Below are 24585 nucleotides of genomic sequence, written 5' to 3'. Positions count from 1 at the left end.
GCAATAGTAACAAAAACAGCATGGTATTGGCACCAAAACAGACAAGTAGACCAATAGTACAGAATAGAGGACACAGAGTCTAATCCATATAATTACAGTTATATTAGACAAAAGTGCCCAAAACATGCATTGGAGAAAAGATAGCCTCTTTAATGAATGATGCTGGGGAAACAGAAACCCACATGCAACAAAATGAAATTAAACCCCTATCTCTCACCATGCACAAAACTCAACTCAAAAGTGGATCAAGGACCTAGGAATTAAACCAGAGATATTGTGTCTATTAGGGAAAAAAAGTAAGCCCAAATCTCCATCATGTGGGATTAGGCCCCAACTTCCTTAATAGGACTCCTATAGTGCAAGAATTACTATCAAGAATCAATAAATGGGATGGATTCAAATTAAAAAGCTTCTTAGCAATAGAAACAATCAGTGAGATGAACAGAGAGCCTACTAATTGGGAACAAATTTTTACCACATGCATGTCAGATAGAGCACTAATCTCAAGAATATATAAAAAACTCAAAAATCTTAACACCAAACAAATAACCCAATCAATAAATGGGCCAAGGAACTGAACAGACACTTTTCAGAAGAAGATACACACTCCATCAACAAATATATTAAAAAATGTTCAATATCTCTATCAATTAGAGAAATGCAAATCAAAACTACCCTAAGGTTTCATCTCATTCCAGTCAGAATGCAGCTATTAAGAATACAAACAATAATAAGTGTTGGTGAGGATGTGGGGGAAAAGCCACACTCATACATTGCAGGAGGGACTGCAAATTGGTGTAGCCAGTATGGAAAGTGGTATGGAGAATCCCTGGAAAATTAAGAATGGAACCACCAGTTGACTCAACTATCCCACTCCTGGGTCTATATCCAAAGGACTTAAAAACAGCATATTATAGGGGCAAAGCCACATCAATGTTTATACAGCACAATTCACAAAAGCTAAACTGTGGAACCAACCTAGATGCCCTTTAGTAGATGACTCAATAAAGAAAATGTGGTACATATACACAATGGAATATTATTCATCATTAAAAGAGAATAAAATCATGGTGTTTGCAGGTAAATGGATGGAGCCGGAGAATATAATGCTAAGTGAAATTAGCCAATCCAAAAAAAATCAATTGCTGAATGAATTCTCTGATTTAAGGATGTTGATTCATAGTATGCTATGGGGGAGGGGGACTGGAGGGTTAAATGAAGTCTAGATAGAGCAAAGTGGAAAAGGGGAGGGAGGGGAAGGGAGAGGGCCTAGGGGTAGGAAAGATGGTGCATGCAATGGTCATCATTACCCTAAGTACATGTATGAAGACTTGAAGGATGTGACTCTACTTTGCGTACAACCAGAGATGTGAAAATTTGTGCTCTATATGTATAATGTGAATTATAATGTATTCTGTTGTCATACACAACAAATTAAAATTTTTTAAAAAACTGCATTTTTTGCTTATGATTCTTGAGAAAGTATACATATTGACTATACATACAGAAAACTGTCTATGAAAATGAATATTTCTGTTTTCCAGTTTACTAACATTATGCTGTAATTATATTGAACAGACTCAATTTTAGATTAACTGTGAATTTCTCAGAGAAAATATAAATGATGATCCTGAAATAGAGGTAATATTTTCTCATTCATAGAATTATTTTTGCAGTTGACAATCCAATTTAGGCAGTTAAGGGACAACATACAACAACAACAACAAATTATATTCAATTGAGATTGACAGATGACAGCAGCATAATAAGAATTAAAAAACAAATAGTAGTATTCTTGAGAAATTGATATCTTAAATAAATTTTCATTGATATATCAATTTATACGTAATAGTGGAATTTGCTGTTACATATTCATACATGCACACAATATAATTTGGTCGACTTCATTCCCAGTACCTTTTCTTTCCTTCTATCCTCCCTGCCCTGGTCCACTCCCTCTGCTCTACCGGACTCCCTTCTATATTCATGATATCCCCCACTGAAAGTAGGATTTCAAAAAAATAAGGTTTCATCTTCCACTTTTTTGTGCTCCTGCTTTCAAATTCTCTTAAACTGTTCATTAAGCTTAAACTGGTTTTACTAGTTCATTCAGTTATCAAGTGGAATGCCTACTGTATTACCAGATTCACAAGAAGCCACATTCTGGTAAGGTAACATTATGGTTTAGATGTGTCATGTCCCCCAAAACTCATGTGTGAGACAACTCAAGAAATTTCAGAGGTGAAACAATTGCATTAATCTGCTGATAGGAATTAACTGGGAGGTAATGATAGGCAGGTAGGGTGTGGCTGGAGGAGGTGGGACATGCCTTTGGGGTTGACATTTTGTCCTTGGTGCATAAGAGCTCGCTCTCTCTGCTTCCAATTGCCATACCTGAGCTGCTTTCCTTCCTCCATCATGTCTTTCTGTATCCATTTTCTGCTTCATCTTGGGGCCCAGAGTTATAGCCACTTGTGGACTGAGACCTCTGAAACTGTGAGCCCCAAGTAAACATTTCCTCCTGTAAAACTTTTCTTGTCAGTCTTTCAGTCACAGCAGTGAAAACACTGAGTAAAACAGGTAGTTAGATAACGTGGGCTGATTTTTGCAATGTCCGGTGAGATGTGTCGTCTATAATAAAACATTCAACAATGTAAAGACGTAGGAGAGAGAGATGCACCCAGGGCTGGTGGCAAAGGGTAACTATTTTCTGGAAGAAGGTATTCATCCTTGAGTTGAGTTTAATATCGGTTGTGGAAATACAAAAAGAAGACAGCAGACTGAGGCATATTTTCAGAAGTAGAGAAATATAAGAGGGTGTCTATCAAGTGTTCAGGTAAAAAGGAGCATTCTCTAGAAATGGAGTTAAAAGAATTCAGAACTAAATGGAGAGAGAGATTGATTATGAACTCTAATCACCTAAATTCAAATCCCTGCCCAATTTACTGGTTCTGTAACTTTCAGAAAATTTTTTTTCTGTTTCTTTACATGTACATTTATTTGTGGGAAAGCCTTGTGTGAAGAACAAAATACTGTATCTACTTCATGAAGTTGTTGAGGTGATCAGAAGCCTTAATATTTATCAATATTTGCAATACAAATGGGAACTTATTAAATGACCAAAAATTGTAGAGTAGCTTTCATCTTTTTTCCCCCATAAAGTTATTTTACCATTGAATTGAAGGAGTCCTTCGTGTGTGGTAAATAATAAAGTCTCTTCCACAAATCTGTGGAAATATTTTTTTTCTTTCTACTTTTCTTTTTAAATGTTAGTTGAAGTGTCTGGTACTTTAAATTTTAGATAACCGATTTTACTAATAAATATTTATTTTAATTACATTTATTCTCTTTATCATTAATCACCTTTGCAAATGTTTCTAAACTGTTTTAAAACCATATTCCATGTTTCAGGAATATTGGGCATTCCTACTGCACATGTAAGGAAAATGTATGTATATAAAATTCTCAATGCATTGAATTTGGTGCAGCATCTTTTTTTTTTAATTTAATGCCAAACATTTGGAGCCTCTTATAATCTAGATATATTAATTCCTGTTTTACAAATGAAAATTATTATACAAAATAAGCAAATGAGCTTTATTTATTTTAGATAAGACAGTGATAAATCATACAATGATATACTAACCATATCAGAGTCCTCTTGGATCTTAGACCCACTCAGTCTGCTCTATGTTTCAATTATTTATTCTCCTTTCACCTTGTCAGTAGAGACCACTTCTGAGGGAAACCTCTTGCAAGAGTAACTTTTAGTTACCTTACAAAACATTTGTAGAGTGGAAAAAGTTTATTTGGAGCTCAGGGTTTCAGAGGTCTCAGTCCATCCATGGCCAACTCCATAGCTCGGGGCCTTAGCTGAGGCAGAACATCACAGTGGCAGCAGGGAATAGAGGAAGGAGGCAGCTCAGGACATGGCAATCGAAAAGCAGGGAGAGAATTCCACTCAACAGGGACAAAATGCATAAACCAAAGGCATGTCCTCCAGGACTCCCCTCTTCCTTCCAGACCCTGCTGCTTAGAGTTACCACTCAGTTAATCTGTATCAGTGGATTAATTCACAGATTTGGTTACATTTCGTCTAATCAAATCATTTCACCTCTGACTATTCTTGCATTGTGTCTCACATGAGCTTTTGAGGGGACACTCATATCTAAATAATAAGAATAACCAACCAAAATCCTGGGCACCTGACCCCAGGAGAACTATACCCATCTCCCCTCCTCCTTCCAGGAGGGCTTTGAAAATCACACGTGAAAACTGAGTGTGACTAAATGCATGTGGAATCCGAACTCATGGGATATATTTCCCCATCTCTTGTCCCACCACAGACTGTCCTGAGAGGTGGGACTTCATGGGGTTTCTTGACAACTAATTCTGAGAGATTGAGCTATCTGTTGTCTCTAATCTGGTCAGAGACCAGTTTGGTGGCACATTCTCTAAATATGTTCTTTCTCATTCACGGTCTTCCTCATCTCTCCTCTCAACTCACTTCTCTGGGATGGTGCTCCTAATAAATACTAGCACACAAGCTTACTCTTCAGACTCTTATTTTGAGGAAACCAGCCTAAGAATGAGGAAAAATATCTTGCACCAAGAAATAACATTCTCAAAGTAATCTCATTTTAGTTCAATTATATGATAATGATTGGGGTGTTGAAGACAGCCATGCTTCTTTGCTCTTATTTCATAATACTGCACTGGGAATTGAGTCAAAGCAAGCTGAGAATATTTCCTTCATCCTCATCATAGAGCACATGTTAAAAACAAAACATTAAATACTTCTCATGGGTCAGTTTCCAGGTATGTACTCTTATAGACTATTATGTTTTGAGGCTCACTAACACTTTTAGTTTGGGTTTTATCTTGCTTTGCTTTTCTACTTTGGCTAAAGTTCTAATGTATCATTTTGGATATTTCTTAGGTAATCTAAATAGCCAAAAAGGAGAAAAATTGGGTCATGAAAACAAGGAATCATAGATAATTAAGTAATTTTTAAAAACCCTGTAATTTCTTCTTAATTAAATAAGGTAAAGAATTATTTTTTCATAATCTAAAGTTTATATAATTTTTAATATAATACTTAAGTAAAATATTCTGAATGAAAAATTAGAGTGCATCTTTTATAAAAAGATGTATAAATGTATATAAAGAAGGAAACAGTTTGCTGAAAAGTTATTTCATATATTTTATTTTGAGGCTTTGATAGATTTATAAAATGGCTTCCCCTGAAATTTTGACAATGCATTATAATCTATGTAATGAATATTTCAGAAAGCTTGTTTTAATACCTGATTATGTTGAGTAAATATATATATATATATATATATATATATATATATATATATATATAATGTAAGAGATTAGGCATTTAGATGAATTGAAATAAATTTGTAATGTTTAAAATTAGGATATTTGGGTATTTCACCATAGAAACAAATCAGTGGAGACAAAGTTCATGAGAAACTGCTGTCTAGGACAAAAGAACTGAAAACCCATGGATCAACTCATGAGTATACAATACTTTTATTATAATCTGTGGCATTTTTCTTCTGTGGGGGGTATTGCAACATAACCTTCTCCAACTAAACCATTGTGGTTTAGGAGGTGGTTTGGTGTGAAAATAACAGAAAAAGAAGAAAATACATACTGCTACTTAAGGACTACATCACAGAGGGCTTAGGGAAAGTAATTTAAATTCATTTAATCTTAGTCTGGACACTTAAGATAAACAGTAACTTTCCCTGAAGTACTTCTGTTTGATTTCTAAAAAGTATGAAACAAAATTTTGAAGCACTCACCATATATTGAAGAAGGCAATTAATGTGAACCTTCCACTCCAGTACAGAGGCTCTGGCAAATACAACACAGTGGGCATCTCATTCATTGTGTTTAGGAAGCAGGTTTGTTCAGCTTGAAACTGACACGACATGACTAGAGAAGGAAGCCACATGCCCATCCTGCTTTCCCGCTGTGTAGGGCTACATGAGACACCTCTCATCCTTCTACACATCCTCTTGGATCAACTTTTCTTCCAGGCTGAAACAGCCACAAGTTTTGCACAGGTGTAACGTGGCTACACTTCGTCAGTGTGTCAGAGTGTATCACATGTCTGTCACCTTTTGCCCTGGTGCAGTTTGGGTTTATAGGAATGCAACCTTTGATAAATGTGTTAAATGCTGTCTTCCTCCAGGAAACAATCGAATAGACAGTTCCTGGAGTGCACAATTCTGTGGCATATTCTGAAAAATAATTCAAAAGTACCCAGCAGGATCCGGGCTCATGGTGGCATCAAGTCAGCTCAACTCAAGATTGCCTCCTGGCTGGCTTCACTTCCCCTCTTATTCCCCATCCCAGGCCAAAATAAACTACCTGCATTCAAGTCCTAGTTTCAGACTCTGCTTTTTAGGCAATAGGGTGGAGGAACTCTAAGATAAAGAGAGATCACTAATAGCTGAGTTAAAACATGTTAGTAGGAATGGTAACTTACAGTATTCAAAAGAATAAGAAAGATCATGGAAAGGTGATGACTTTCATATTGACTAATTTGCATAATTTAAACAGAAATTTAAAAGAAACATTTTAACTCATTATATCTACTGCTTGCCAACCTATTTCAAGGCATTCCAAAATACAGTCTTCTGAGAGTAAAGGCTATCTGCTGTTTTTCAATATATTCAAATGGAATGACTCCAAAACACTCAGGAGGTATGGAATTTCCTTACTGCTTTGCTTGGCAGAAATTCCTAGTGCGATTCAAATCCACCTACCTCCACTTTTACTTTATCTTTTATATAAATCATGTTCAGAGTTTCAGAAAGACAGAAGCTATTGAAAAACACTGATACATTTTCCATCAAAACTTTCAACATTATAGTTGCTTTGTGATTTTTTTCCTTAATTCTTATGAGACAAAGTGATTTTAATGACTTAGAATATGGATTAAATGTACTTTTGTGATTTTCCACAGAAATGGAACTATTTTGCTTTAATACTTTTGTTGCCAGTTATCTCATTTTAAAACTTTTTTTTTTTTTTATTCCCATGAGCAAATACAGTATCCCCAGACATTCTTTTCAAGCCGGCTTCAAAGCCGTGTCCTGAAGGACTCAGAAGTCATGTGTGTCCAGTGTCCTCTTCACCATTCACCTTAGCTGACTCCTAGCCACATCTTTTGGCAGGTGTGTCATGAACTACCTTCACAGCCATGAACATAACTCTGACAGCCATGAACCGCAGAACTCTCAGGTGGCTTTTTCCACCTGCTCCACTCTATACTTACCAAGATTGCGCAAGCCCAAGAGCTGTTTGAGATTCACACTCTGTGTTTTGAGATGCTGAATCTGTGTTTTTAACCACTTCAATCCTTGCCTGAATGAGTAGAAACATAAACACAGAGCAAAAATCAAAATACCAAGTAGAAAATACACAGAGCTTTAAAAAGGCCCCTCCAAAAATACAATAGTCATGCTGTCACTATCTTCTTGCACTTTGAATCACACATGATGTCCATGCATGCAGAAAGTAAGACAAAGTTGAAAGGAGTTCCACACTGTGAAAGAAAATAGCATGCTAGGCTGAGATGCCAAGAAGAAGATTGACCTACACATCTATGTCTGCATGATTCATATTTATCACTTGGCCGTTCTATGAAATGAAGACCACCCAAATTTTATGAGATCCTTATAAACATTGGAAGGAATTTGAGACAATTTTATAACTTACATGGAGGGGATTTCTAACATATCTTCTCCCTCATCTTCCAGTAAATTTCTATTTAATATAGACATATAAAACACAATGGCAGTTGGAATATTAGGAAATACCTCTGTTACACTCTACTATTTTACAAAAGGATAATGTGCTTATGATCTGACCTTGCCACTACTGTTGAACTTTAATGAGACCACCCAATGTAAGTTCCAGATTTGCACAAAGGATAAGTAAACAGGATTTCACTCTGCCAACTTTTGGGTGAATAGATACAAAAGAACTAGAAAAAAATAAAGAATAAATTCAGCATCTCACCTCAAACAAAGCATGTTTTACTAAAAAATAAACCATGCAAGAACAGCTTAAAATATGAAATATAATCATCGTCAGGGGAAAAAATATTTTAAGGGAGAAAATTTGGACTGGTATGGTCTGCCAAACAAAAAATCAATCTTGTTAAACCAAAGATGAATTGTTACAGCATTGTTTCTTAGCATATATATACTTAAACTATTAGTTAAATTAAGTATTTGTCTTGAAAAATTAAATAACAAAATCAGTTATGTGCAGATTAAAAATTCCATCAAGGATTTTGGAAAAAAGGCTTACCTTCTGTGGTTTTATTTGTGAATATAGATAGAGATGTAGACATGAGCCCAGAAATAATATTTGTGTGAATATATGTATATGTGTATATGTCTATGTAATATTCATGTTATCAGAAATCATAAATTCATTAAATTTTCAGTTGTGGAAAGTATGTTTTCCATTTTTTTATTTTATGTATACTTTTATAGGACTTAAATTTGTATTTTGTATACTAATTTAATTTTAAATGTTGAAAAATTTACAAATTTAAATATAAAATTTCCCTTCTTTTTAAAGGATTATTTTGCAGTATGATTTCTTTTATTTTTAAAGAGAGAGTGAGAGAGAAGAGAGAGAGAGAGAATTTTTAATATTAATTTTTTAGTTCTCAGCGGACACAACATCTTTGTTGGTATGTGGTGCTGAGGATTTAACCCAGGCCGCACGCATGCCAGGCGAGTGCGATACCGCTTGAGCCAGCCCTGCAGTATGATTTCTGAAGTGTTTGTCCAACTCTGTGACATAAATATAAAAATTTAATATCTTGTTCTTTTAAAACTATATATGTTTACCAAACTTTTACTTACTCAATACAGAGATACCTAACATATCAATATTAACAATAATGCTATCTAAATTCTATTTTGCATTCAGTTAAATTCATTCTATTCTTTTGATAAGAGCTTATTGCATACCTAGTTACACAAGAGATATAGTTTAGAGAGATTTGAGATTTTAGAAATTTAGCCACGAATATGTTGTTCAAAGGAAAAAAAATATATGTACATGGTCAGTAGCAATAAAAACAGTAAAAAACAATGTTTTCAACTGTGTGCATATTCTGGAATATCTACTATGTGCTAGGCGCAGTTATAAACACCATGTCTACCGCATTGGAAAACAACAAAAATCCCTCTATAATGGTTATGAGATTCTTGTGGTAAATTTCAGAAAACCAATAACATCTCTAAGTAACATAGTTAGAAATCTGGAAGGTAATAAATGCTTTGGATAACAAAAAATGGAAACAGAATTAAAGGAGAAGGCAGGTGAGAATTGTAACACTGCCTTTTAAGTCAAGCTCCTAAGGAGGTGAGAGAAACTACACCTGAGTAGGGGGGCTTGCTGGGGAGTGACCAGAAAATTCAAAGGTCCTGTGGCCAGGACTGTACCACTCTCCTTGTGAATAGAGTGTGAATGGAGCAGAGAGATTCAGCTGAGTGTCAGAGGTAAAGGAAGCTGACTCATGTAGGGTCTTGGAAACATTGTAAAGGATTAGGTTTTTACTTTGAGTGAGAATGGAAGCTATTGATTGGCCTGTTTTGAGCAGAAAAGTGCTGTGGTCTAATGCATGTTATAGAAGGACCACTCAGTTACTCTGTTTACAATAAGAAGTGCCCTAAAGAACAAGGGAGGAAGGCGGGAGCCTTATTAAGAGGCTCTCACAAAAATTCAGAAGATAGTCAACAGTGACATGGACCAGGACGGTAACAATGGAAGTTCTGAGAACTGGTTGTATTTTAATGATGAACCTAAGAGAATAACACTTATGGATTTGATAAGACAACTTAGAGACAGAGAAGACAAGAGTGCTCCTAAATTTTTGTTTGTGTTTTGTTATGGTTGCTTGTTTTATTTTGTTTGTGACTAGGGGAACAGAGGAATAATTGATTGAAATGGAAAATAGTATGGGAGTTCTACATGAGATAACAGAGCTAAGCCTTGAACAGACTGAAGTGCCTATTGCACATCCAGGACAGATGTTGACCAGGCAGTTGGACAACCAAACAAAAGATCAGGAGAGTAGACTGTGCTAGAAATATAAACTTCACGGTCGTCAAGGCATGAATGATATTTAAAATTGCCAGACCTGGTAAGATTACAAAAGAAATGTAGATAAAGATGAGAAAAAAGTCGGAAAGTCCTGGTATGTAAGGAAGATAAAGAGAAAAATATACAAGAAAGACCAGCACTGCAAAAAATGAACAACAAATAAACTAACGGACTGTGGTCTCCTGAAAGGCAGTGAAAGTGATTCCAAAGGGAGGTGTGTAACCTGTAAGAAACATTCCTGAGATGTCAAACATGACAAGGATTGGCCAGGACCAAAAGATGTACTGACACTCCATTATAGTTGACCTTAAGAAGAAGATGTTCAATGAACACAAAATTTAAAGTCTGATTGGAGTGGGCTGGAAAGAAAAGGAAAAGGTAACTAAATACAGCAAGGAGAGACATCTCTGTTAAGAAATTTTTTGAGGCATAGACAAGCATTAAAATAGTTGGAAGGGATGTAGCATTAAGAAAATAGCATGTTTACACATTGAAAAACACAATCTAGTTGGGAAGAAAAAATGATGCGTGACTCCCCAGAAAACACATGTTTAAAATTCCTACTTCAAGGTCTAATCCTAGATTCACCATGCCCATGTATCGAGGGACTGGCTTGGAAATTGTATTTTCAATAAAAATCAAAATTAATATTTTTCATTCTCTTGGACAAAGGAGGAATATCATTCTACATTTTTTTTTTTTAAGATCAAGATGCTCTGGAAATGGAATGTGACCTTATATGCTTGGAAAGAGAAGAGACGTGCTGAAATTCAGGTAGAAGAGCATTCCTGGTCAAAGATTTGTGAAGAGAAGAGAATGAAGGAACACAGGAGATCAGAAGGCTCATTTATGGAGACAGAAGTGGGTAGGTTAAAAGTAAAAATAAATAGAAGAAAGTTATGATTCCTTGAGGCATACATGCTACCAATAAATTCTCAATGAGGTGAAGGGAGTCAGTCTTCTGTGGTTGTTACCTTATTTCCAGAGACTCTTAAGTTATTGAGTGGGTTCAGATGGTATAGAGAAGTTGTTGAGAGTAGAGAAAACTTGGGATTTATGCTGAAAATGAGCCCTCAAACATGAGAGGCTCTGAACAATAGTATTCAGATGGGGTGGGACTATTTTATTTAACCAACTCAGAAATTGTGCTACTGTCTTTAATACTTCTCAGTTTTTTATGTGCAAGAGCCAAAAACAGGAATGCCTAACAGTGTTATGATAGAAGGATAAATCCTGAAAGTGTTTAAAGGGCTTGGTAAAGCTTTTTATTATGCTTGTTTTGCATCAGGAGGCTGGACAGGACAGACAGAGGAGCAGGGAGGTACAGGGAAAGCACAGAAGACTCCCACACATGTGCAGTGTTTTCCTGAATTAGAGGAGTGGGACAGATGGAGAAAACAAGAAGTGTCTAAGTATCTGTCTTCAAAAAGCTCACATTTTTCATGATGAAAGGCAAAATAGTTATAAAATGACAAGGGTTTGCTTAAAAACAAAATACAGGCAGGTGTAGGGGACAAAGAGTGGACAAAGAATGAAAAAATGACATTTGAGCAGAAACCTACAGACAGCAAGGGTATTAGTGGTTTTATTTACATTCATCAAGGAATTCACTATTCAATAATTGAATGGAAACATTCTAAGAGATCACAAAATGTAATTTTGGTCATACCTGTAGTGAAATGCACCCGATAGCAGAAGTTTAAAATGTTTTGAAGAGAAAATAACAGATTTTGAAGTCTCTCAATCTGATAGCAGAATGACCTCTGGGAAGGAGATGGAGAACTGATGCTAATATCCCAAGGTCAAGTTTATGGTCTATATTGTTTGTATAATGAAATTTTCTCTTTGTCACCAGCTATTATCAGTGTATGTGGATATTTAAGGTGGGAATATGAACTGACAATCAATAAAATCCACTTCTATTAACCTAAAACACCTGGACTCTTTCCGACCCTCTATATAGCACAACCAATTTTCTCAGTAAGTAATGGGGCTCTAATCAGCAATATAACATACAAGGGCTTATATTATCTACTTCACAAGAGTGTCACATCTAATGGGTTACCATTCATACTGGAGAAATTATAACTCAAAATATGCAGTCATTGAAGAGGTTTGAACCCTACTAGCCATGTCCCAGTGAGCAAGTAAGAGCCCTAATTTATAAATTCCCACTGGCAACTACCCAACCATATGCACTATTGAGAGAGTCCATGGCACATAGACCTGTTACCAGAATCCACTGACATCCCTTTTCTAGCATCCCTGCTACCTTAGCCAAGCTATGAACTTAACATGGAAACCCATACTATGATCTGAAAAACTCTGTTCTCTCAGAAATTATATGTTGAAACCTAACCAGGAATATGGAATATGGGGATGTGAGGCCTGGGGGAGTCTTGGGATGGGATTAATGCCTTTAGAAAAGAGGCCCCGGATAACTGCCTTTCCTTTAACTCCATGGACACAATAAGAAGACACCATCTATGAATCAAAGGGCACTTTAAACAGATACTAAATCTGTTGGTGTCCTGATTTTGGAATTTTTAGCTTCCCAAACTTTAAGACATACATTCCTATTGGTTTTAGGTTACTTAGTTTATGATATTTGACTATAGCAAACTGAATGGACGATCATTGCCAGTATGGAGGGCAGGGGTACACAGATGGTGAGGCACATGCCTAATATTTGTTGTGTGTATACTTCCTTACCGAGAGGGTGTATGATGTACCTGTGCCCAGCAGCCAAACCCTGCCGCAGTCCGGCTGCAGCAAAATAGCCGGGGGGGGGTGGGGGGGGGTGGGGGGGTGGGGGGGTGGAGGGGTGGGGGGGGTGACGAATAACTTGTGTAGATCCATACAGCAGGAGTGGGAGCCGTTTATTGTAGGGCAACAGAGCTATTTATACATTTTGCACAGCTTATCTTAATTAGCATAAACTAGATACATCAATCAACCAATAAGGAATCTCCACACTTAATGGCTCGCTTTTGTTACTTCTCAAACCACTCCCTCTGACATTTTGCCAGGCACCATCCAGACTTGTTTACGAACTCTAACATTTCTCTGGCAAAATACCAGGTGTTATTTTGACTTGTTTACAGACCTTAACAAAACCCACTGCCCATTAGGAGCCGGGAAGTCACTTTGAGCAGAAGCAGCATTTTTAAAAGATACTGCTTTGTTCATTGTTTAAAACTAATCTTGTATTTTAGGATTATGTATCGGGAAGTTGTATTTGGGTATTTGGGGTGAGTCTTGAGTGAAGTTTGCGCTTAGCAGTATTGTTTATTTATTTGCCTTTGAATTCAGTCAACAGTGGAGAATTCCTTTATTTTGGTAGATTTTGCTTCAACATCACTAGTCATGCTTTTTGGTTCTCGCATTGATCAAATGAGGTAGATACAATGATAATCCTCATGTTATAAACAACAATAACAAAAATCAGTGATATTCCAATATCAAAGAGTTAATATTTGACAGAGTCAGGAGTTAAATCCAGATACTGGGTTTGGAGAGTCCATAAGTTTATCCACAAAGCTAAACTGACCCTTTCTGTGGACTATGCTGACCCCATCCCTTACTTGCAAGCTCATAGCACAATGCATTTGCAGATTACTTGTCAATAAAATTAACTGTGTATAAATATGCTTAAAAAGGACTCTACATTAAAATGTTTGAATCCCATTAGGTAAACATTAGATGAGGTGAGAGATGATGTTCCTCCCACTTCAGTGCAGACTAAATCAAGTGCAACATGTTACTTTCATTGAAAACCACAATATTTTAATTAGTAATACTAAACTTGAAACCAAAAGCTTCCTAACTTTGCAAGAAGTAATTTATAGATATATCCCCTTGCCCCTCATAAATTCATAGTTGGCTTTCAAACTAGAATGACCTACTTAAATAAATCTCCTGCGAATTTCTTGAAAAGAATATTGTGATACACACACATAGTATTCCCTAGTTTTCATTTCAATAGACATGTGGGAATCCACCAAATATTTGCTTGAAGAAAGAAGCTTTTGATATATAGCCCCTTACCCTCAAAATATTAGATTCTTGATTTAATGCCTAAAGTAGTAAACCATAAAGGAACATAAAAAAAGACGAGAGAGAGAAAGTAAGCTCATTGTTATGCAGAATTGAACATATATATGTAGTGCTATTTTTACAAGGCATAAAAAATGTTCATAAAATGCATTTTTTGTCACCCACACTTCTCAAAGGCCCAGAAAAATGCAATTCAGCTATATTTTTATATTTCTTGAATATAGAGTCTTATGGAATTTTAGTATCAAACAGAAGAAATTACATCATCTAATCCTTCCTCTCAGATTTTTATTTCCTTACCTCTTAAAACAGACGATGTTTCCAACTTTAAAACCTGAATTATTTTCAAGCCCAGCTGTTAAAGATTATAAGTAAACTCCTATAAAACCAGCTTATGTTAGCTTTATGTTGGCAACCTGAGTTGTCAGAAATAATATAACACATTTTGGGATTTACATTGCAAAACACAAACTGGATTATAGCAGTGCACTGACATAATAAATATTAATGAATAACCTTTCATTTTCTAAGGTTTTAGGTATTTAACAATACTATCTACCTATTTATAATTATTTTGTGAAAAATATTTAAAAGTGAGTGCAAAAACAAGTTTGTTTGAATAATTCAGGCTAAGAACCAAAATATCCTATATATTTTAAGAAGACAAGTAATAAGGTGAATTTGTTGCTTACAAGTCATTGGAAGGTCTTTCTAGGATCTGGTAAATGACTCTCAGAGTTCATCAGAACTGTCCCTATGGGGTAACTACTTAGCCACCATCAGGCTACCCTCTAGCAGTACTTATAGTCTATCCAAAACACCACCCTACTGGTGATGAGAGTGGAATAAGGAAACATCCTACTTCTGAGTAGAGAATGTAATTCACTTCCAGAAGCCTGGCTGTATAGGTGTCTGGAAAAAGTAAACACTAATTTTTCAGGCCCTGGAAATAGATCCTGAGTGTAAATTTAGCATAATTATCACAATTTTAATGGAATTTGAATTAGATTAATATTTTATTATTTCAACATAAATTATATGAAATAAAGTTGTGGGTTTCTACTGACCAAACAGGTAACAGAACTCCTAAAACTGATGCTTTAATATTAAACAGAACTAATCCCACAGGTTTTTAAATTTCATGGATTCATTAAACTGGCAAAGTTAATTATGTTTATTCAATAAAACTTAACAAATACTTCAGCCATTTCTAGTATCCCAAAGCATAGCTTTTTAAACTGATAGAGAGCATGAGGGGTTGACTGATACACAAATGTAAAAAGTGTTTGGCAACCTGTAAGTAATTCCCCTAGCTAATGAGCATGGGGATACCAAACAAGAGTTGGGGTCTGCTTGGTGTCAGCATAAGAAACCATTCTCAACACAGACTTTGGTGATGGGAACTCATCCTTCTGTACCACAACTATAGTAGTGCCAACAGTTTATGTGAACTGAGTAACATGGAAAAATAATAACTCAGATCAATTAAAATGATAATTTCACTCTGGAAAACAAGATCCAATCTATCAAAGAGTAATGACTGAAATTGCATTCAGATAGAAAACAGAACATTCTGGATGTCTCACTGGAAAACCAAAAGCAAATTGCAAAACAGCAGCCCATGTGATAAAAAGGTTTAAGGTCTAATGGCATTTGGAAAGGCGTGAAATTCTGAAAAAAAAAAAAAACGAATGAATAATCATGTTTCACTATGGTAATACTCTTATTAGGTAGGTTAGCTAGCCATAAACAGGTGGGTATGGGGCAAGATAGTAACAAGTCTAACTTACAGGGACAAAATCAGATATGTGCTTCAAAAAGACTCCATAGGTCACAGGACTGGGGATAACAGAACTTTGTCAAAGCAGATAAGAACCAAAGTAATTGTTAGCTGCTAACTCTAATACCCACCCAGGGAGGAAAGAAGCTAAGCCTTACTAAGCCTTAGCATTCTCTGCTCCAGAGACATTCAAAGTCAAATTGATAGAAGAGTGGGTTTTGTTGAAACCCAACTTTAGGGGAAGGTGGTGGGGGGACCTTCATTGTTTCAAAAGTTCTATTTCCAGAAGCTGTGGGAGGAAGAGAGACAAAAGATAAATTTCCCTGATTTTGAACAGGTTTCCACTTCCAGGAATTTCACAGGTTTTAACTCCTTCCAATTCCTGGGATTTTCTTTGCCAAGTCAAAGAAAGGGAGAAGGACTTTCTGGGGCCAGAACCTATTTGTTCGAACTTCATGGGTAGGGGAGACTTCCAAGTTCAGAATTTTAAAAAACCTTGAATCTGTAAGGCCCATGTTGACCTCCCTGGGGTTACCCATTCAGTCCATCCGGATTCTTGGTCATCTATATTACACATCTGTCCAATAAACTCCTGCCTGTTACTCTGCGTGACCCATCTGAAATTCTCCCTGCAAAAAAGTTTGCAAGAACCACCAGATGAAAATTCTGACTCTGCCTGGGTTCAGCAAGTGGGTCTCACTCTGCAACAATCTAACAATATTTTTCTGTTAGAATGTTAAGCATGATACTTTAAAATAGATTATTTCCAGGAATATTTGATACAATTGTACCAGTGTATCAGTGCTTAGATATGAGGTATCCTCCAAGAAACTCTTGGGTGACATAATACAAGAATTTTCAGATGTGAAATGACCAGATTATGAGATATGTGACCTGATCCGAAGATTACTTCTCTGATATGGGTTGAATGCTGGAGCTTGGTTAGATATTTTGACCAAATTAGGAGTTAAAAATTAAATATTATTATTAAACTACTTGCCTCTAAATTTAAAAGTGAAAGAAAATGAACAAAAAATATATATAGTATTTAAAAGAAAAATCTACTATAACAGTACTTGGTGAATCTAAGATCTTTACTGTCTAGAAACTACAGAGTGTTTGCCACTGTGGCTAAGTGGGTGTATTTACATCATCTTGTCAAGAAATCCAATAGCAGGTAGAAAAAAAAAAACATTTCCTTATCTCTGTGGAAAATAGAAAAATGGATTCAATGGATTTGGCTCTAAACACGCTAATAAAAATAACTTCAATTTATCTAGTTCCTACTATTAATACTGTGCTATAAATATGTTTTAGAAAGCCTTTACAACCACCTTGGAAGACTAGCCCTTATGAAGCACCCACACTAGAGCCAATCTATGCAGCCAAAGAGAGATAACTCTAATGCATCTCATGGCCAAGACTTAACTGGCTCCTATGTGGTTTAAAAGCCTCTTGCTAATTTGTGTTTTCATGATGTCACTCAAAAATGCTGGTCTTTCCATTTATCTATTTAGGATATTGCTAATTGGTCGTCAAAAATAACACAAATAAAAGTTGTATTTGAACATCCAGGAAACTGCAAGTCAGAAATACTGTTCCCTCAGGCACCAAAGTAAAATTAAATTAAAATTTAAATTAAAAAGGCCATTAAAGTAATTACTCAGAAAAATAAAGTGGAAAACCTATAAATTCTAAAATTGAAAAGTCAAAGGTTTTGAAATTACATAGAAGAAAAAAAAAAAAAAAGACTTTCTCCTGAGTGTATAGGTGAGAGTAAAATGTTCTCAAAATTGATTTGACAATTTGATACAGGAACTGACTGATTCAGTGATCTAAGGTATGATTAAAGAGCCTGGGGATGTAGTTCAGTGAGAGTGTTACTGGGCCCTGGTCTGCCATGAAGCTGAGGCAGCTGCAGAGGCCCTGTTTTCACTCTACTTCTTGCTCTTAGGTCACAATTTTTTAAAAAAACATGTTGCTCAGAGTATCAGACATAATTTATTAGAAGAGATAAGAAAAGGGAAAATTAGACACTCTGAATGGAAAGAGTGGGTCCTCTCAGATAGGAGAGCGATGACGTGGCTCTCCTGCCCTCCAATTTTATGGAGGGTCCAGGGAAAAACTTTGAGAGAGTCCCATGCTGGCCCACCTCTTGACTTTTGACTGACAGCAGGATGACAATAGACTTTTGAATCTCTACTGAACATAGTAACTCTAGATCATTTTGGCCTATACTGACCAGTTCTGTTCGGAACCCCTTCATACAGATTTTATGGTTAGAGGGAATTAGCCTTATCTCTCCAAGTTCTGGTGTCTGGTTTATGTAAGGGCCACAAAAGTCCCCCCTTCAGGGTGACTTGTATTCTTTTTATTGGCCTATCAGGCCTGCTTTTCTCTTGCAGATTACAGGTTGTTTGCTGAGGAATGTAACCTATCCTGTTGAATGAAGCCAGACAGGCTGCAGGTAAATGGCTTTAAGAAAAAAGAAAGCATGTGGGGATCAGTTCAGTGGGCCCAGTTTATAAAATTGTGCCCTTAACCTCATGTTTCTATCACTCACAGCTCATGTCAGTAGATTAACTGCCTAATATCCACAAAGCCCTAGGTTCAATCTCAGCACCCACCCCTACCTCCCAAAAAGACATGACTAGAGGTATAATAGCTCAATAAAACAGAAAAAATTATGCACAAATATAACCCTCAGTAGAGATAACTGAAAGGTTCCGTGAACTAAAGCAGGACAAGATCTTTTCATTTTCCTGACATAATGAGCTATAATAATTAATACAGAGGATTAGTAAATTAGTGCTGTACCTAATTTTATAGAGCCAATAAAACAGAATATTGACAGCAAGCACAGTAAATATAAGTCACATCAGTATTGGCATTAATATACACACTTAAAATTAGTAACTTTAGATTTGTTAACATAAATTATATATCTCTATTTTTAACTAAAATATTTCAAGATCCTTTGTCTAGAAGCTTCCATATAGCACTTAAAAATTTGTTTTCCTTGGCTGTGGATAATAGACTGATAGGAGGAGGAATTTCTCCCATTTCTTTCCTTTTGACTGATTATTCAATATATTGCTTTATAAATGATTCAAAGATATCTCCCTGGTCCTTCCATTTCTTAATCCTACATCCTTTTTTTTTTTTTTTCTAAATCCTGGTATGATTCTGCGACTAAGAGAAACTTAGAAGCTTAACAGGGAAAATAAAAATTTTGTCCAGAGTCTATCATTTATATTTTTATATTAATATGTTTTAGAAAGCCTTTGCAATAAATTTCAAGGTTGACCTTATCTTGCTTACTTGACAGATGAAGAACTTTGTAGATGAACAACAGTCTGGTATCTGTCCATGCCTTCCTGAACCGTGAAACATGTTGACCTGTGCATGGGGGTGGACTTTGAAACATAGCAAATATCATTGGAAAGAACAGTCTTAACCGCACTACTTACTAGTTTAGGCAAGTTTCTTAATCTCTGCATGTCTCTTTTTATCTGTAAAATCCAAGCAGAATCTTGGCCCTGTCCATGGAATGCAGTGGTTTTCTCTAAGACACGGGAAATGAATCTCTTCTTCACTTTGCAGTTGCTACAATTAGAGTTCAAAGTTATGAGTACATTCCCCAAAACTTCACTGATAATACCTTCATTTTTTCTCTATGCAATCTTCTTTATTGCCTTTCTAATGTTACCAGATTTAGCACATAATATAAATAAAGGCTGCCTAGTGAAATTTAAACTTCAGATTAGCAATGATTCTTTTAAGTATGGCCTAAATGCTACTTTGGACATACTTATAAAAGAGAAATAAATTGTTATTTGTTTACTTGAAATTCAAATTTAACTGGACACCCCCTATTTAATTTAGCAAACTTCTTCCCTCCTTTTTCTAATGATGACAAAGAAGGTTTATTTACAATTTCTTATATTATTTTTTTAAATTGGAATTGAAAATATAGAGAGTGAAAATTCTATTACCTTAAAGCCAAATTTTACATTAGGAAAATTAAATTGGGTAGAAAAGATTCTAAATCATAGGCATTGAAACTCTATTTATTTGCTTAAGTCTACTAAGTATGGCAGTCCTTCTTCCTTTCCCCCAACAAAAAGGAAATTATTCCAAATGCTAATCAAAGCATAACATTCTCGGCACCGCATACAAATAAATAAAGGTCCACCTATAACTAAAAACTATATTAAAAAAAAAGAACGAATAGTTTTTAAAGTGACCTTTCAAATTGTGGAAACTGATTTTATTTTCAGAGAATACATCAGCTGACTCTGCCAAATCATCTTATTTGATGTCTGCCTGATTTTTCCAGCAAGGGAGAATGATGGGATTTGATAGCTCAATGCATGTGCCAAGCATTCAACAACAGGGAGGCAATTATGCCAAAGCTGGAACACATCCATTTTGAAAATTTATGTATTTTTTAGCAACAACAGGAATTATCTTCATAGATTTGAAGGTATACAGTGAAATTATTTGAAGAGCCCTGTTAGCATTTCATGTTAGAAACAGAAAATGTGTTTGTTTGTTTTATTTTCTCTCCTGATAACTACCTTGGAACAGAAAGGTGGGAGTTAAAAAATCTTGGAAGGCATTGCCTTCCTAAGACAAGGAGGAAATCACATAAATGCTATATTTCTGAGGTGTGTTCCCACAACAGCACTCAATCAAATATTTTACTCAAGTTATTTTGGCAACATCTGCACTGTAAGAAAACACATTTCTAGGCCCAGTAAATAGACAGGTTTGGAATACTGTCTTGGAATCCAAAGGCATACCACGTGGGAAGCAGGGAAATGGAAAGAACACAGAAGAGGCATGAAGCACTCTCTGTAAGTTTGGACTTTTTTTTTCCATGAGCAATCTTCATGAGTTTCACATGGCATTTGATACCAGCTCCAGATACCAATATATCAGACAGATAAATCTCAAAATATTTGGAGTAAGCAAAAGCTGGAGAAATTATTTGGAAAGATTTGTTTTTTAACATAAGAGAGAGGGAATAGTGTCCTTCTTTTAATACCATTGAGAATGGGGCCATTGAATTCTACCTGAAGTGAAAACAGTATAGACTTAAAAACAAGCTCACAGGTGTATACCTGGAAATAGACTCCAACATAATCACCACCTAAATGATCAGGAACTAAGGCTTTATTGAATATTAGGTCAACAGTTCAGTATAGAAACACAGTAGAGCAGGGATGAGTTGGAGAATCCCAATAAGGAATATTATAAATGTGCTCCTCTTTTCTCTCTTACCTAATGGTTGCAGACACCACACAAGGCAAGGCTTACAGCCTAAATTAAGTTCTCATATGGAATAAAAGGTTGAAAAATAATTCAGTGATTATCCTCTTACCCAAAGGCCTGTAAGTGAATCCAGAGCCACAACCTAGATGTGTTGATGATGCTTACTCAAGAACAACACAAGTTACATTTTTTTAATTATTATTATTTTTATCTTTCTTTCTTTCTTTCTTCTTTTTTTTTTTTGGAGGGAGGGCACTGGGGATTGAACCATGGGTACTCTACCACTGAAATACAGTCTCAGCTCTTTCCAGCTCTTTTTATTTTAAGATAGAGTCCTGCTAAGTTGCTGAGACTGGCCTTGAACTTACCATCTACCTGCCTCAGCCTCCAGAATTTCTGGGATAACAGGTGTGCACCACCATGCCCAGCACAAGTTACATATTTTTAAAATAAAACAAAACAACTAAACAAAAAACACTTGATGCTGTTAACTGATAGACCTAATGTTGAATGGAAGAGACTAGAGCAAGAAACTAGAAGAGACTAGAGCAGCGAAACATGAAGCATGTAGAAGCCTTCTTTGGGATTTCCACAGTCACAGTGGGGAGAGAAGGATCTATCAAAAGACGGAACTCTCCAAAGCAAAGCATTAAACAATTCTGAATTGCTCATCTTTGAGGAACAAAGGAATATAGAATTTAGGAATGAATGAAACTCCCCTTGAGTATTAATTTAGAAAGTCCTCTTTGAATAATATACCATAGTAACAGCATTTGGTCACTATAATTACAGTAATTTCAAGGTGGGTGGATCCGAAGCAGATAATTAATTATTTGTGCTAATGTTTATTGTCTGTATTCCTACAGATTCTTAAGCTTCTTTATACATAATACATTTTATATCTGTGGAATGATATACATTTCTCATAGTTATTTTAATTATCTCTAAGATCAAATTTCCTTACTTGTAAAATGGGAAGAATGTGTCTTAAAGGAATATTAGGAGATTAAATAGGCAATATTTTGAAAGCACTAAGATGGGACCCAACACATGGAGGGCATTCCACTTTGAATTCTGTTATCCCTTCTATTTCTGTCAATCATTTGCTCCATAAATGCAATCAAGTCACTTTAGCTTTATAGCTCTTAGTGTTAGCATAAGTACTGGAGGTAAATGATCCCTCACAACATTGTCTTTGTGAATAAGGCATAGGAAACCTTTAGAAAGTCCATATTTCACTGTAAAATCAATACCAGTGTAACATTCCATCAGAAATCAGAATTTTCTCTGATCTAGGGAATCATCTCTCTGCCTCCTCCCCTCCTTCTCTTTCACACACACACACAATGAATACAATGTGAAGTTTAATGAATTTTACTAAATCTAGCTTTAAAATAAAAAATACATGCAAAGTTTGGATTTAGAGACACAAAAAGAGACACATAATCAAAAAAGTAATAGTCATTTAGTTCACACGTTCCTCTAATATAAACAAAAGAAAAACTCCTGCAATTACCTAATCTTCCCTTTGATTGAAGATTTAAATGGCTTTCAAAGAAAGATATTTCAGTGAAAATAACATATAAGGGGAAAAATTGTCAGATTACTCATGTCATAGTTATGAGCCCTATAAACTCAAAGCTGAACTTGGAAAAGCAAGTTGCTTCATTTAGTATTTTAAAATCAAAACAACAACTAAAGTTAAAGCAAATACCTATAAATACATCAAAACCTAACAAGGTATTTCAAAACTCTGGTGACTTAAGAATGTAAAATGTTTAAGAAATTAATTTTGATGTTTTATTGCATGTATTTTGCATAAGAGAAAATAAGAAATGAAAAAAATAACATCTGATAATTTATGACAATTAAAATAGTTGCAGTATATCAAAGTGAATTATATTCTAAACTTTAAATTTACCTCATTTAATTTATAAAGGCAAGGCCAAATCTATTATTTTTATATCAATTTAGTTATCCATAAACATGCATTTTCCTTGACTAATGTGTTTCTACCATTATGTATGTAGCTTGGTAAATTTGTTCTTTAAAGCTGTTCAAAATGGAAAATTGTTATATAATTTCAAGAGCTATGCTACAGTATAATAAAACCACTACATGCTCCTTTCCACATATTTTCAACACAAGAGTTTTTCAAAGTCTGTTTTAGAAGCCATTAAAATAAACAAGGCCTGAACAGTTTACTCGGTATGTGTTGCTATAAAACCTTATCCAAAATTTCCAAATGAAACACTAAGCACTTCATACACTTAAAAGGTTTTAATTACTTAAAATTGTGAGTGTTTCATTTATGTTATTTTAGTTCCTTTTATGCTATACTCTTTTTCATTATTTGAAATAACATCTGAATTGACAAATATAAAATCATTCATTAAGAATGATACTTTGGTTTAAGCACATATTACTTCAAACTCTGAGTATTAAATTATGTGTCATTGAATTTTTGGACCTTAGCATTAATTGTTCCAAGCAATAAATAGTTTATAAACAATAATGTCTATGAAGACTGTAGAATGTCAAGGTATTATATCATGAATCTTCTAATAGTATTATACATAGAAATACATTAAAGTTTAAAATTTGTTTTTAAGTCTTACAAAGTAATCATGCTTACCAAAAGAAGTCAAATGAAATTTTTGTTATTACCTCATAACAGCATACCAATGAGTAGTAGACTACCTTATTTTAAAAAGGGCTATTTTGATTGATGTTTGTAGAGATGTAGTATACAGGGATTTCATTTATTGATGGAGCAGGCTATACATTGAAAACAAAATGACATAGAGAAAAAGATATAACAGTCCATCATTTTTGGAGGTCCATCATTTTAAGATATTTATCAACATGTTAGGTTTCATAGAATAAGAAATTAAACAGCTAAACCAAAGCCACTGGAATGCAAATGAATATTTGTTAATCTTAACGTACTAAAAAGCCAAAATTCAATTCGTGTTCAGTTCTGACCATGGAGAAGGTCAATGAACACTGTCAAAACTCAGTTGGGACCTTGGGGATCTCAGCTTTTAGAGCAGGGTTGAAACAATTGGAATTAGGTTTACCAGACTACAAACAGCTCTCTCCCTTATTAGATTAAGGAAACGTGTTCCCAGTTAAATTGCCGGCCAGAATTTAAGGTAAACCTTTTGTGAAAGAAGATAAGATTATCCAGATTCCACAATTATCTTGCATGATATTAGTATCACTAAGTAAAGTAAGATACATAAACATGACTAAAAATTTCATAGACTAGAGAAATAGAAGACACAGTTATTGGAATAATGAAACAGATTTTACTTAATGAC

This window comes from Urocitellus parryii, chromosome 2, assembly GCF_045843805.1.
Source record: "Urocitellus parryii isolate mUroPar1 chromosome 2, mUroPar1.hap1, whole genome shotgun sequence".
In the NCBI taxonomy this organism is placed as follows: domain Eukaryota; kingdom Metazoa; phylum Chordata; class Mammalia; order Rodentia; family Sciuridae; genus Urocitellus; species Urocitellus parryii.
Note: the sequence above shows the minus strand (reverse complement) of the source record.